Source organism: Haemaphysalis longicornis, unplaced genomic scaffold, assembly GCF_048455015.1.
Source record: "Haemaphysalis longicornis isolate Haplotype H1 unplaced genomic scaffold, Haemaphysalis longicornis Haplotype H1 scaffold_10, whole genome shotgun sequence".
Classification (NCBI taxonomy): domain Eukaryota; kingdom Metazoa; phylum Arthropoda; class Arachnida; order Ixodida; family Ixodidae; genus Haemaphysalis; species Haemaphysalis longicornis.
In genome coordinates this window covers 143,537,834-143,550,927 of record NW_027526204.1, presented here as the reverse complement: position 1 = coordinate 143,550,927, position 13,094 = coordinate 143,537,834, and positions in this window count along the sequence as shown.

Genomic DNA, 13,094 nt, shown 5'->3' with positions numbered 1-13,094 from the left:
CATAGGCTAAGCCGCTGCTACCTCAATACGTAACCAAGCTGGACAGGCAAGTCTCCTTGCGATATGATTAAAAAAGTATACCGTAAGGCTTTGCTGTGAAAACACCCAGTAGTGCACCCCGCGCTTCGTCTTGCATGTGGGGCATAGTTTCATTAATAAGAACGCAGGGTCCGTGCGCAGCACAGGACACAGCGTTGGCAGTTTTTCAGGCCTCTGTATAAAATCCTGCACTCTTGTATTTTTGTTGAAGAGACAAGAAGTGTTGCAGGAGCGCACATCTGGGCACTCGGTTTTTGTCAATGTGTGTAAATGATACCTCACATGATATAGGACAAAGATACCAATGGGCTATAATTAGTGGGAGACACTTTTAAGGTATCTAAAAAGGAGACTGACTATTCTGACACTTCCTCTCAACCTCTGAATGAGAAGGGAGCACAAATAAATAGGCGGTTTAAAAAAAAGCTATGATATGGATGTATGATAAAAGGCGGACCTAAAAAGGATAGTTAGGAATTGATAAGATTTTAAAAACACAAAGATGGTCCAAGTGGTTATGCTGACGTTCTAGGCTCCAGTTGCTAAATTCTACATAGAACTCCCATATATCGACAAAACCACTTTCAGGGCCCCTTTAAAGGGACTCTGCAACACTTTCAATAAACACTTTCGCTCTTTCTTTCACGTCTGGAAGAATTCTGAAAGCCGTAGTTATCGCCAGCACGGAGCGGCCCTGTGTGATTTGCTTGTCGCAGCAGACCCGCATTTCATTTCTGCTTTCATTTTGTGGCTTGTTTTCTGAAATGGCGATCGAAAGCATTTATTCTGAAACTCAAAGGAAGCCGGCCAACAACTCCTGCATTGCTGCAATGACGTAATTTGAGCGGTTGAAGAAGGCCAGTACAGGGAAACAGATAAATTCTTGAGAAAGATTCGAAGTTTCCTAATGAACATATAGCCGTAATTTTTTGCACAGGTACTCTGTGGCCCCCAATCTAAGTACTGAATGTTTTGTTGGCTACGTTCTTAAAGCATTTTATACTTAGAAAGAGGTAAAGAAAATGTTGGTTGGTGTATTTAAAATTAGCAATGGGCTGTAGGTACGTATACAAGAATAGAAATATTTTTCATCAGCCGTCATTTCCGCCGGACTTCAAGCATGTTTACATAAGATACATAACTCCCACCTGTGCGTAAACTATGGTTACAGGCCCGGAAAACGGTGAACATGCCGGTATTTTTCTAATCACAAGGCTAAGCTCATAAAACATCTCAAAGCGAGCAGACCGATTCCCGTCCGCACTTGTATAACACTCGCTAGCTATTCCGATGGGCGGCTTCTTCTGGAGCGCTCGTTACTTTTGTCACTTTAAAAATGTTCTATAAACGACCGCCAAGCGAACTCGTTTGTATATGCGCGCTACTGCGGACCATATGTTGGACGCGCGCTCTCCAATGGGCCACTCTTGTCTTCTTGGCTCCGCAGACCTGCGCTTGGCGCCCACTTCCTCTCTCCGTTTTACGCTGTACCTGTGCTAGGCGCTTGCTCTCTCTCCCCCCCCCCCCCCCTCTACGCTACACGTGTGCTTGGCTCTTTCCCGCCCCTTTGGTAGGCTATGCTCTCTGGCCATCGCTGCGCCTGCCTTATGATGCCTCGTACCATGAAAGCCTGGACCTAAAACAGCTTCGCTGTCACAACTATTTAAATAAGGTACAAGAACAGCGTCACCAACATTTGTTCTACGATGGCAACGAGCGGAGTTGGCACAGTTGGTAGAGTACTGAGCTGCTACTGCGCCGACCCGGGCTCAATTATCGTTGGACGACGCATGTTTTTTTTATTATTTACGCTTTACTGCGGTGGCCATTTTGACCGGACGACAACAACAAAATACACCAGGAGCAACAGCGGCACTTTTTTGTAGAAATGGGCACTTTGGGCTTTTCGCTTTACGAAGTGGTGGGGCACCTGAGCTTCGCTTTGTGGTGTGGGAGTGCGTTAGCAGCAACTTTCGTTGAGTTGTGAGAGCATATAGGTGGTGAGTGGTTGACGCCGTTTTCAATGTGAAATAGCAAATCGGTCATGAACTTTTGACGCCTGCAATCGGTGGTCAATAGGGATGTTGGGGCGTTTACATACGCACGTTCGTTCCCAACGGCCATACTGATTAGACATATCTGGTCATCATCATCATCATCATCATCATCATCATCACACCAGCATATCTACGCCCACTGCAGGGCAAAGGCCTCTCCCATTAATCTCCAAATATCCCGGTCCTGTGCTAACTGCGACCAATTTATCCCCGCAAACTTCTTGAGCTCACCTGCCCATCTAACTTTCTGCCGCCCCCTGCCCCGCTTGCCATCTCTAGGGATCCACTCTGTTACCCTTATTGCCCAACGGTTACCTTTCCTTCGCAATACATGACCTGCTCACGCCCATTTCTTTTTCCTAATTTCTACTAATATATCCTTAACACGCGTATGTTCGCTGACCCACACTGCTCTCTTCTCGTCCCTTAATGTTACACCTATAATCTTCCGTTCCATTGCAAGCTGAGTCATCTTCAATTTAAAAAGACACTGAAGTGATTATTGCGGTATTACTAGCGCGAATGTAGTCCGGAGTCCATATGCCATGTTTCGACCACTCAGAGCGCGTTTACGAAAATTTATTTAGTACAAAAATCAATTAGAAAATGCTGTCCTCCTCTCTGCAACCTCGCCCATTTTCTGTGGCGTTTTCGTGGGACGTCAGGTGGAGATGAGCGGGAAATTGGCTGCGCTACTGAACGGCTCGTCGACCTTCCGACAAAGTCAGTCGGCCTAGCGTTTAGTCCGCAGGCGGCTGACGGGTCGTCGCGATTCGCTCGCTCAGTTGAAACTAAGCCACAACACGTTTGTGAATGGAAGAATGTGCCTTCATTTATTTTGTTAGTTTGTACACTCTATCAAGCTCTGAGTCCCGCGCGCTCTACACAAACGCTGCACAAGTGCACATGCGACCCTTCGCTGACTGGTACGCTATTATAGCAAAATCTAAGGCCACTTCAAGGCGGGAGAAGAGTCAGAGAAGTCAATATAGGTACTAAGGAAATAAACTGAAACTTTTACTGCACAGCACAAAACTAGGGAGCAGGAAGCACTTTTTTGCGCTGGGTGAACAAGCACAGCAGTCAGCAGCACGACCACACATCTGCGAAAGCTTTTCCGTCTAAGAAATGCAATTGCTAGAAGTGAGATTTGGGGGACGCTTACTGCACGAGCGCTATACAACAAATGGTCACCTAAAGTACTTGAAATGCTAAAACTAAATAAAAGTGTAAACTGGTTGTACATTATATAATTTATACAGTCAAACCCGGCTATAATGAACCCGGATAGAGCGAATTATGGTATATATCGAACAAAAATATTTCAGTTACGGAAATACATGGGAAACATATTCCTTATAACGAAGTTCACATCCGATATATCAAACTCTGGGCGCCTAGAATGGCCGCCGAAATGCATGATTTCGGAGCGGCAATTGAAATGTGGATTGGCTGCGACCACGACGGAAGAGCCGCGACTGAGACATTGCGCCTCGCACTGAGCGACGTGACACGCAATACTTTCCGTAACTGTTTCCGACGCGCGGGACTCACGACGGAACCCGCCCTGTCAGCGAGTCCGGACCAAGACAGCAGCATCGGTGAACTGTGGGAAGAGCTCGCGAGCGTTCCCGATGATGTCGCGAGTGAAATCCGTCCGACGCTTATAATGAAGCGCTTTCGGCAGTCAATGTGCTCTGCCAATGCTTCTTAGATTTTTGAGGACGTGGACTCTAACTGGTGCAAAGAATGTTTCGTGTAAAGAATGCTATGCTAGTTGAAGCCGAAAAAATGAAAGTGAAGTCGTAACAATAAGCTCGTTATAGGCGGGTTCGGCTATATCGAACTATTGGATATATTGAACTACTCATGGTGCATATTGCTGTTCGCTATAAACGGGTTTGACTGTATATCCGAAGTCGGCAGCGCTGGCTCGTGGCCGAGTCGTCTTAAGTGCTAAGGATTAATGTTTTGCAAGTCGCAAGATCGAATCCTCAAGGGTAAATGCTTTTTTTTGTAAGTTGATTTTATCATGTGCGGCTGATGTTTCCTAAACTGAGTTCACCATTTTGGGCCGTAACGTTCACTGCTCCACGAGCGACTTCGCAGAACGCGCGCAGACTGACACTGACGCGCTGGCGAGTTCTCGTTGGCGCGCTGTTGCCACAAGCCCTGACTACTTGCGGGCAGTGGGCACAGGCCAAAATCAGCAAACCCTTGGCCTGGTGCGAACACGCGTTTTACGATATATAGTCATGAGTGAGGCAAGCTCCGAATATGCGGGAAAAGCGCATGGCATTGGAGCGTCTGGTGTGACGCGGAGGGCGTTCATCCACTGCGTAGGCCTCGGCTAGTGGTTGCCACGATTCCAAGCCGTCCTGGGAGGCTTATCTTCGGCAATTTACAGCCGACAACATGGCAGAAGCGCGGTACCCCATCCAACGATGCCGTCGGATGTCAGGCATGTTGTTTTATTGAACGGAAACCGAAACCTAATGCTAACCTTGGACATCGTCCAATCAAGGTGCATCTCCTCCTGTTGTCACAGCCTTTAGTAGGTGCGGACGCCACAGACTGCGCATGATAGTTTTCCTTCTTTCCCTCTTTATAAAATAATTACCGACTTATCAACCGCATAAACGATGAAAAGTGTGGTAATTTGAGCCAGTCTACGCAGTGCAAAGAAAACCGGGAGCTTGACAAATTCACTTCAGTGTCCCTTTAAGTTGAACCTTCTTAGTGAGCCTCTTCTGTCCCGTAGGTGAATACCGGTAAGACACAGCTCTCATACACTTTGTTCATCAGGGACAATGGTAGGCTGCCATACATTATCTGAGAATACCTGCCAAATGCACTCCACTCCATTCTTATTCTTCTAGTTATCTCTGCCTCATGGTTGGGATCCCAGGTCACTACTTGGCCTAAGTAGATACATTCGCGTACCACTTCCACTGCCTCGCCACCTATCTCAAACCGCTGTGCTGTCCGTAGGTTATTGATCGTTACTTTAGTTTTCTGCTTATTAATTTTCCCGCCCACGGTTCTCCTCTGTTTGTCCAATGCGGTAAGCATGCTTTGCAATTCGTCCACCGAGGTACGTAACAAGGCAACGTCATCCGCAAATCTGAGGTTTCTGAGGTATTCTGCATTCACTATTTCTCCCCCCTCTACCCAATCCAATGTTAACAATACTTCTTGTAAACATGCTGTGAATAACATTTGAGAGATTATGTCTCCTTGTCTGACGCCCTGCCTTATAGGTATTTTACTGCTCTCCTTATGGAGCATGATGGTAGCTGTGGACAAATTGTAGATGTCATCTATTGTTCTTACGTACTGCTTGTATACAACCTGATTCCGTAATACCTGCGTGACTGCTGAGGTTTCGGATGAGTCAAAGGCTTTCTCATATTATTTGAAGGTTCTATCTCGGGTTTGAGTCTACTCCGCGGGTTCCTCTATCACCTGACATATCGTGTGAATATGGTCCATTGCGAAATTGCCTTTACGAAACCCTGCCTGTTCAGTAGGTTGACTGAAATCTAGGGTGGTGGAAATCTGTTGGCGATTTACCATGGTAAGTACCTTGTAGACGACTGACAATAAGCTGATCGGCCTGTAATTTTTCAGGTACTTCGTGTCCCCTTTCTTATGGATTAGGATGATGTCGCGGTCTATGCATTGCGTATTCAGGTTTGGCAGTTTTGGTAGTACGATTTGCCCGTCATCCTTCAAGCGGCCTGCGGTTATCTCATCCTCACCAGGTGCATTGCCGCCTTTAAGTTTTTTCAAAGCCGTCTTTACTTCTTATGTCATTGCTAATGGGATGTCTACCTCCTCTGAACTCCTTCCTCCCCAACATGATCGGCTTTCCACCGAACCTATCCTCTGAAGACGCCCTTATACAGTACAGTCATGATTTCCACTAATACCCCCTTAACAAGACAACACCTCTATTCTCTCACTGGACCTTCAAAAGGCCTTTGACAATGTCTCACATCATAGCATCCTTCAGGCAGTTTCATCCTAAAACGTAGGCCTACACTTATATGACTATATCTATAACTTTCTTACACAACGTACTGCTACCATCCGCTTTGGCCATGTCCAGTCTACTCTTTTCCACCTCCCAGACTGCGGAACCCCGCAAGGAGTGGTCCTCTAGCCCACGCTCTTTAACCTCGCCCTAATCCCACTTGCCTGCTCTCTCCTCACCATACCTACACTACGCAGCACACTGTACGCAGATGACATTGCCCTGTGGGTTCACTCTGGCTCCGACCAACACATTGAACAAAAACTCCAACACGGCCTCAACCGAGTCTTAGACCACATCGAACCTTTGGGGCTCCAGTGCTCTCCACAAAAATCCGCTCTCCTAACTTTCACGCCCCCTCGTAGTGAACCCCTCGACACCCCCTCATCCATTTTTATACACTCTGACCCAATACCCCAGACGCAGCAACTTAGAATCTTAGAATCACACAACAGATCACCCACACTCACCCTCCAGCACGTAAATAAATACGTTACCCAAACCACGAATCTCATTAGACGGATCGCCAGCAAACACCGCGGCATCACGGAACAGGACCGCCTCCGTCTCGTACACAGTGTTCTACTCAACGGTATCTTCTACCACCTACCATACCTTAACCTTACATCCATCCAGCTGGACTCCCTTGATTCCCTCCTCTGGAAAAAGTAAAGGCATGCAGTCCTGCTTCTCCCACACGCACCAATGCATCGCTTACTCGACCTCGGCATACAAAACACCATACGGGAGCACCTAGATGCCCACCACATCTCCCAACACAAGCGTCTCGCGTCCTCCCCTACAGGGCACTACATTCTCAACTTTATAAACGTACTACCACCCACCGTACCAATCCCCCCACTCATCATTCCACCTCGCATACGTAGCAGCATCCGAATCAGCCCAATTCCTCGCCACATGCACCCAACTTTCCATGCAGCCCGGCGACTAGCACGAGCCAACGCCCACGCCAAACTATACCCACCATCACCATGCACACTATACACTGATGCCACCCCCTACCCTCACAAACCTGCACACTAAGTAGGTGTTGTTGGCCAACACACATCACGAAACGTCACGGCGGCTACAATCCTAACTAGCAACACAATTACGGCTTAGGCGGCAGCCAGTGCCTTCGAGCTCACCCAGCGCCCCACCTCCGAATTCTTCTTCTGCGACAGGAAGCAGGCCATCCGCAAGTTTATTCGCGGTAACACCCCTCCCAGGGAATTGCAAAATCTCTCCAAAAATCCTTCATCTGACATCGTGACCTTTCTGTGAACACCAGCCCACACAGGCGTAGGCGCAAATGAAGTGGTGCACGTTGTACGATTGAGCCCGCCGTTACGCTTCGTTTTAATACTCCTCAGCTGTGCGGCGAGGCCACTACGTGCACCTGTCAGACAAGCCCCACCGTGTCGGGACTCGTACTTTCACGTCGAGACGCGCCCCAAGGACACGAGAGCCCCGCGCAGGGGAGTCCTCCTCTCTCCCCTCTCTCGGAGTCAGCGTGCGCCGCTATTACAGACTGCTCACGAACTCTGGAAAGAGTGTCGTGTGTGTCTGTGACGTTCGTGGCGTGTGCACAATCTACAGGGAACGTTCTTTTGACGGTTGCCGCTTTTGGGTATAAATAGGAGCCGCCCAAGCGCTGTAGTCCCATTCCTGTTTGAGCAGCGAATCCATGCTGTTACTCTGATTGAGTCCTGTAACCTCGCCCGTCGGGGCATTGTTCTTGTCTAGCTTCGGCCATCTCTCGCTATAAAGTAAACAGTTACGTTTTGCCAAAAGCTTCTGAACTTCTTCACGGCTGCAACATCGGCTAGCCGCTCGCATCACACCACGCTACCAAACGTATGTCGGAGGCGACGGAGCTCGGCTCGGGATGGCTCACCCGGTCGCAACAACGTATGTGCTCACGAACTAATTCACCGGTTCGCCATTTTCACTACGCCTACACGCGAAGCCCCTGCAGCCATGCCAACCTCCCTCCTGCAATACAGGAATATTGCCCCGCACTACCACCTTCTCCGCCGCCGATACCCACCCCCGCACCCACACCTCTCTCCGGAGGCAGGCAACATGCTGTGCATCTTACAAACACACACCTTCCCACACAGAACACAACTGATACACAGTCATCCACACCTCTTTACTGACCCTACCTGTCCAGCCTTCAAAGCAATCGACACTCACTACCGTTCCCTATGCGAATGCCCCGCAGACCCCTTTGCCTCCCCTCACCTCTGGGAGCACATGTTGGGTGACACGGGGGACTCAGGTCGAGTCTTGACCACCTCCCGGGCCCTGGCGGTCGCGGCAGCCCTGTGGACCTGCTCTACCCCCGATACCTGATCCCGATGACGAAAAAATGTATTCGTTTCTTCGTTCCTCCCTTCCTAGTTCGGTATTATCCTGGATGTCGCGGCTACTGCATACATATCTCTATAGAACTCCTTGGCTACTATGACTATTTTATCCCTATTTGTTATGACACTTCCTGGCTTGTCTTTAAGTGCATACACCTGATTTTTTCCACACGCCTAGATGCCTCTTCACTGCTTTCAGGCTGTCTCTGTTCTTTGCGACATATTCGATCCACTCCATAATATATTTCCGTATGTCAGCTGTCTTATGGTTATTGATTAACTTCGAAAGCACCGCTAGTTCGATTTTGTCAGCTAAGTCGGAGACTGTCACGGTTTGCCGTTTCCTAATTAGATCTTTCATCTCCTGGGAAACTTCACCAGTATTTTGTCTAGCCATCGTACCCCCGACTTCTACTGCACACTCCATGATAATGCGTGCAAGATTGTCGCTGGCTTCCTGTGTAGTAAACTTTGGTTCATAGGTAGAGCTGAATATTGGTCTTGCAGCGCGATCCTGATTTCAACTTTACGTCATACTGTTGGCTCTTTAGTCGGCTTCTTTTCATGCTAGCTTATTGCGGGGCCTCCTCAAACCTAGCCTAATTCGAGATGTTATGATATGGTGGTCACTACACCTTACTTCTACATCCTGAACGACGTTTCGGTTATCGCATAATATGAAGTCTATTTCACTTTTATGCTCCCCATTCGGGCTCCTCCACATCCACTTACGTCTCTCCCGTTTGCAGCAGGAGGTATTCATGATGCGTAGATTATTCCGTTCGGCGAGCTCACACGCACCCAATGGGAATTTTGAAGACCGGTTGTAGTGACGGGCATCAAGGGTGCTGCCCGTTTTGCCAACTCAGGCAAGTGATGCACCAATGATGCTAACGCATGAGAAACAACAAGCATTTTCATTAAAAGTAATGAGGCGGAGCTCACAAATTGACCAGCCAGGCCCCTCGTGAAATTGGGCAAGGGTGCGCGCGATACACGCCCATCGTATTGCCAGGATGGGGTCGAAATGATAGGTTGTACACCAAAGGCATTGCACGCGAGAAATTGGTACAGTGAGCGCTGCACCTGGTTATCTCCTTTTTCATCTCACAGCCCGGCAGCACAGACAGCGCTACTGCTCGCGAAAGTAGGAGCTGAAGCCATGGCGAAAGGAGGGAATAAGCAGCAGCACCATTCATTGGAGCACACATGGTCCATGGACCACACATGGACCCCACACTACTGACCTCAAACTGACTCTATCAGCACGTGTCCACCAGATTTTTGCGCACTGTACATTATTCGTTGGTGTTCTCGTGTAGATCATCAGCGTATTGTCCACAATTCATGCTGACTGTTCCCAGCACTGCCTGCTGCTCATGGTTGCGATGCACTTGTCGGCACTATATGTGCGTATATCTGAACCCTGAGACGGGTTGCGTGTATGACTCAGTGACATGACAGAAATTTTAGCGCCAGATTGCTGTACTGTCAAATCTTGTTTTCCGAACAATTATGTCCGCTTGGGGAATCGGAGTTCGTCATTCCGTAGGGTGTCTCAGACACCCTATCCGGGTGGAACACACCTAGTAGGACACCCCGCAGACTGCCATGACAGGATGTCAACATTTTGTTCGCGAGAATCATGGAGTTCAGGATTGGGTGTTGCTTAGTGAGCTTCTCCACAAGGGTGGTGAGCAGGGCGTAGAAAATTGACCCCTAGCGCATCGGGCACCGCAATAGGTGAGGCTAGCCTCGGCACAGATAGTGAATTCTTGTGCCCCAATATGGGCCAGCTCGTTCCCGCTCAGACCATTGTGCGCCGGATCTAGATTAGTCCAACCGTGGAATTCAGGGAATTTTCGAACAAGGTTTTGGACACCACGAGGAAAATGAACCCGCTGGCAAAGGCTTGAATATTCTTTTTCCAATCTGTGATTATATTTAGTGGGAATAGGCCGCTTTGTTCCCTGATATAACATGTATAAAACAAACTGTAGCATGGGGAATCAAAACAAGTGAGTTGACTGTGACAACGGTGTTGTGTACCGTGTTTTGTTGGCCTGTGGAAAGGAAAATGAAGGACAGAGGGCACAGTGCGTCAACTCAACACTACGCGAGCATCAGAACCACGTGCACAAAGTAAAAAAATGGCATCTCTCAACGCATTGCGGTGAACGCGGGTGCCAGCCGTATTTTGACAATTCAACCATATAGTTTCACAATTGGAATAAATGACGCATGAGTCAGTGGAGGGGATTAAAATTGGGTTCTTGCATTTGTCAGTTCGACACCGATAGCCTTTTCGGGAGTAGAAGCAGCATTCTTAAAAACAGAGCTGGTCGTGGCAGTGGCTGATACATGTGGGACAGCAAGCAGTTGGTCCGTTATTCTATTCCTTTATGCAATTATAATCTTCTAGGTATCTCTAAAAAGGTACCATGTGGGCTATACCCCACATAGTACCCTTTTAGAGATAGTGTACCCTTTTAGAGATACTGTATGGTGCCATGGCAACCGACAGTATCCGAGTCACAGACTGCGCTGGGAAGTTTTGAAATGTATTGATTGTGTACTGTACCATAAGCGTTTTTTGAATTGTGTTCATAAACTTTGGAGTTTCTAAGCAACCACAGTGACCTGCCTACATTCCGGTGATGGGAGATATTCAACCAAGAAGTCAAAGTCAGTGCTACTGAAAAGGCGGGTATAGCTACTTTAAAAAAAAATTATTAGTTAGGTAAATATAAATTCTGAAAAAAACTGCATGATGTTGAGTGCCGGTATCCTGGTCAATACAGATATGAAATACGGAACGTGAAGGCTCAGGCAGGGGCATTTGATCTTGACAATTATGAAGTTCCAGAAAACGGAAGTCCATTCCATGCTTCAAAAAGCGGCGTGTAAGAAATTCATTGGCAAATTTATCATCTCGGTGACAATATTCAGCGAGAACGATTGTAAGCCTATTGACGAGAAAATGGGCATTCATAAATTCGGGACCAATATTTAATCATTGGCAATAAAGCAGCCTGATTCTCGGGATTTATCAGGAATTATAATCCTTGTTGTCTCCGTTTTTACTTCCTGACGTCATTGTACCATGGATGTCTGTTAAAACGAACAGAAGCCGTTGAGGTTTTCTCAAGTGCGGGGTTGGCAATTTACGCTTTTTACAAGCATCTTTCAGTCTTCAGTGGGTCTTCAATGCTTTGCGCGAGCTACACATTCACTGGCATTGTTTCTGCGCCGTTTTCTTTATTTTCCTCTATATCGTGCGCCATACCTTCAGCACCAATATTAGGATAATAGAGTGAGCAAAATGTGTAATGCCCCAGATATTAGGCGGCAGCTTGTGTGTATAGTGGAATACTATTTGACACCAACCACCTGACTGATACCCTAATTTGAACGCTTGAATTTTGCGGAGTTTTGTCGTACTCTTTCGTCTGGTTGACCACCTAATGTCCCCTTCCAGTGTTTATAATTTGGTGTCCTCTCCCACACAGTACCAAAAGATGAAGTGGTCCCGGGGATCAGTGTCAGTTTGCATCCAGGAGGCCCCTGGTTCGAATCTTACTAATACACAAAATCACTGAACATTCTTTTAAACTCAATTGCTATGTTTCCTTATTTTTTCACCCATCGACCATTTTGTGTGCTGTCTGTGTGCTACTGACGCCGGGTTTTCGTCATGCAGATCTAACTAATGCTTTCGGATGGATTATTAAGTGGCAACTTTGTTATTACCGTTTTATTAGGGGGTCCGCTACAGAAAATATACAGAAATTTAAGTGCGGAAATTGTCTACTGAATATTTTCGGACAATACCAATTTATTTTTGAATGATATGAAGAAGACAAAGATAACGACCGCGCCCTACTCTAAGCAAACAAACATGTTGTTAATCCCGCCTATATTCAGAGTGCCGGATGCGCTCTTGACAGCGCAGAACATACGCGGTGGTTTATCATCCAGGGGATTCAAAATGAGTTCCCGTAGTTCATTTTGCCTTCAAGTGATAGCCTTGTAATTTCGGTCACTCAGATTATAACAGCGATACCACAAAACGAAGGATGCAGAGAAGCAAAACGGATCACCAGATACGCGTACAGGCCTAACGTTTGGCAAAATTGCATGTGTGAAGCCGAAATTAGCGTGTCAAAGTCAACCTTATTCCACGCGAGCAGACTTTCTGTGGTTTCTGCCACCACTATTTATGCAATATTTACATATTTGTTTATCGTATTGTCACTGTATTGTTTGTATATAAGGTTCTTTATTTTGTGGCCCACTTTAGTACAGCAGAATTACGTACAATGTTTCGCCGAGACAGGTGCGGCACCATCGTTGATATTGCGCCAACTTTTATCGCCGAACTCTGTGCACCGGAAGCGCGAATAATCAAGGTTAAGTGTTTTTATTTTTCAGTAGTGGCCAGGAATAAATATTTGGACAGGTTGGGCCGTGCACCCCCCCCCCCCCCCCCCCTGTAAACATTTGCGAGTATTCGAGGCCCTCGAAGGTGTGACGCCCGAATAATGCAAACGAATAATGCGCGTTATTACACTAGAAACACGTTATAAACCC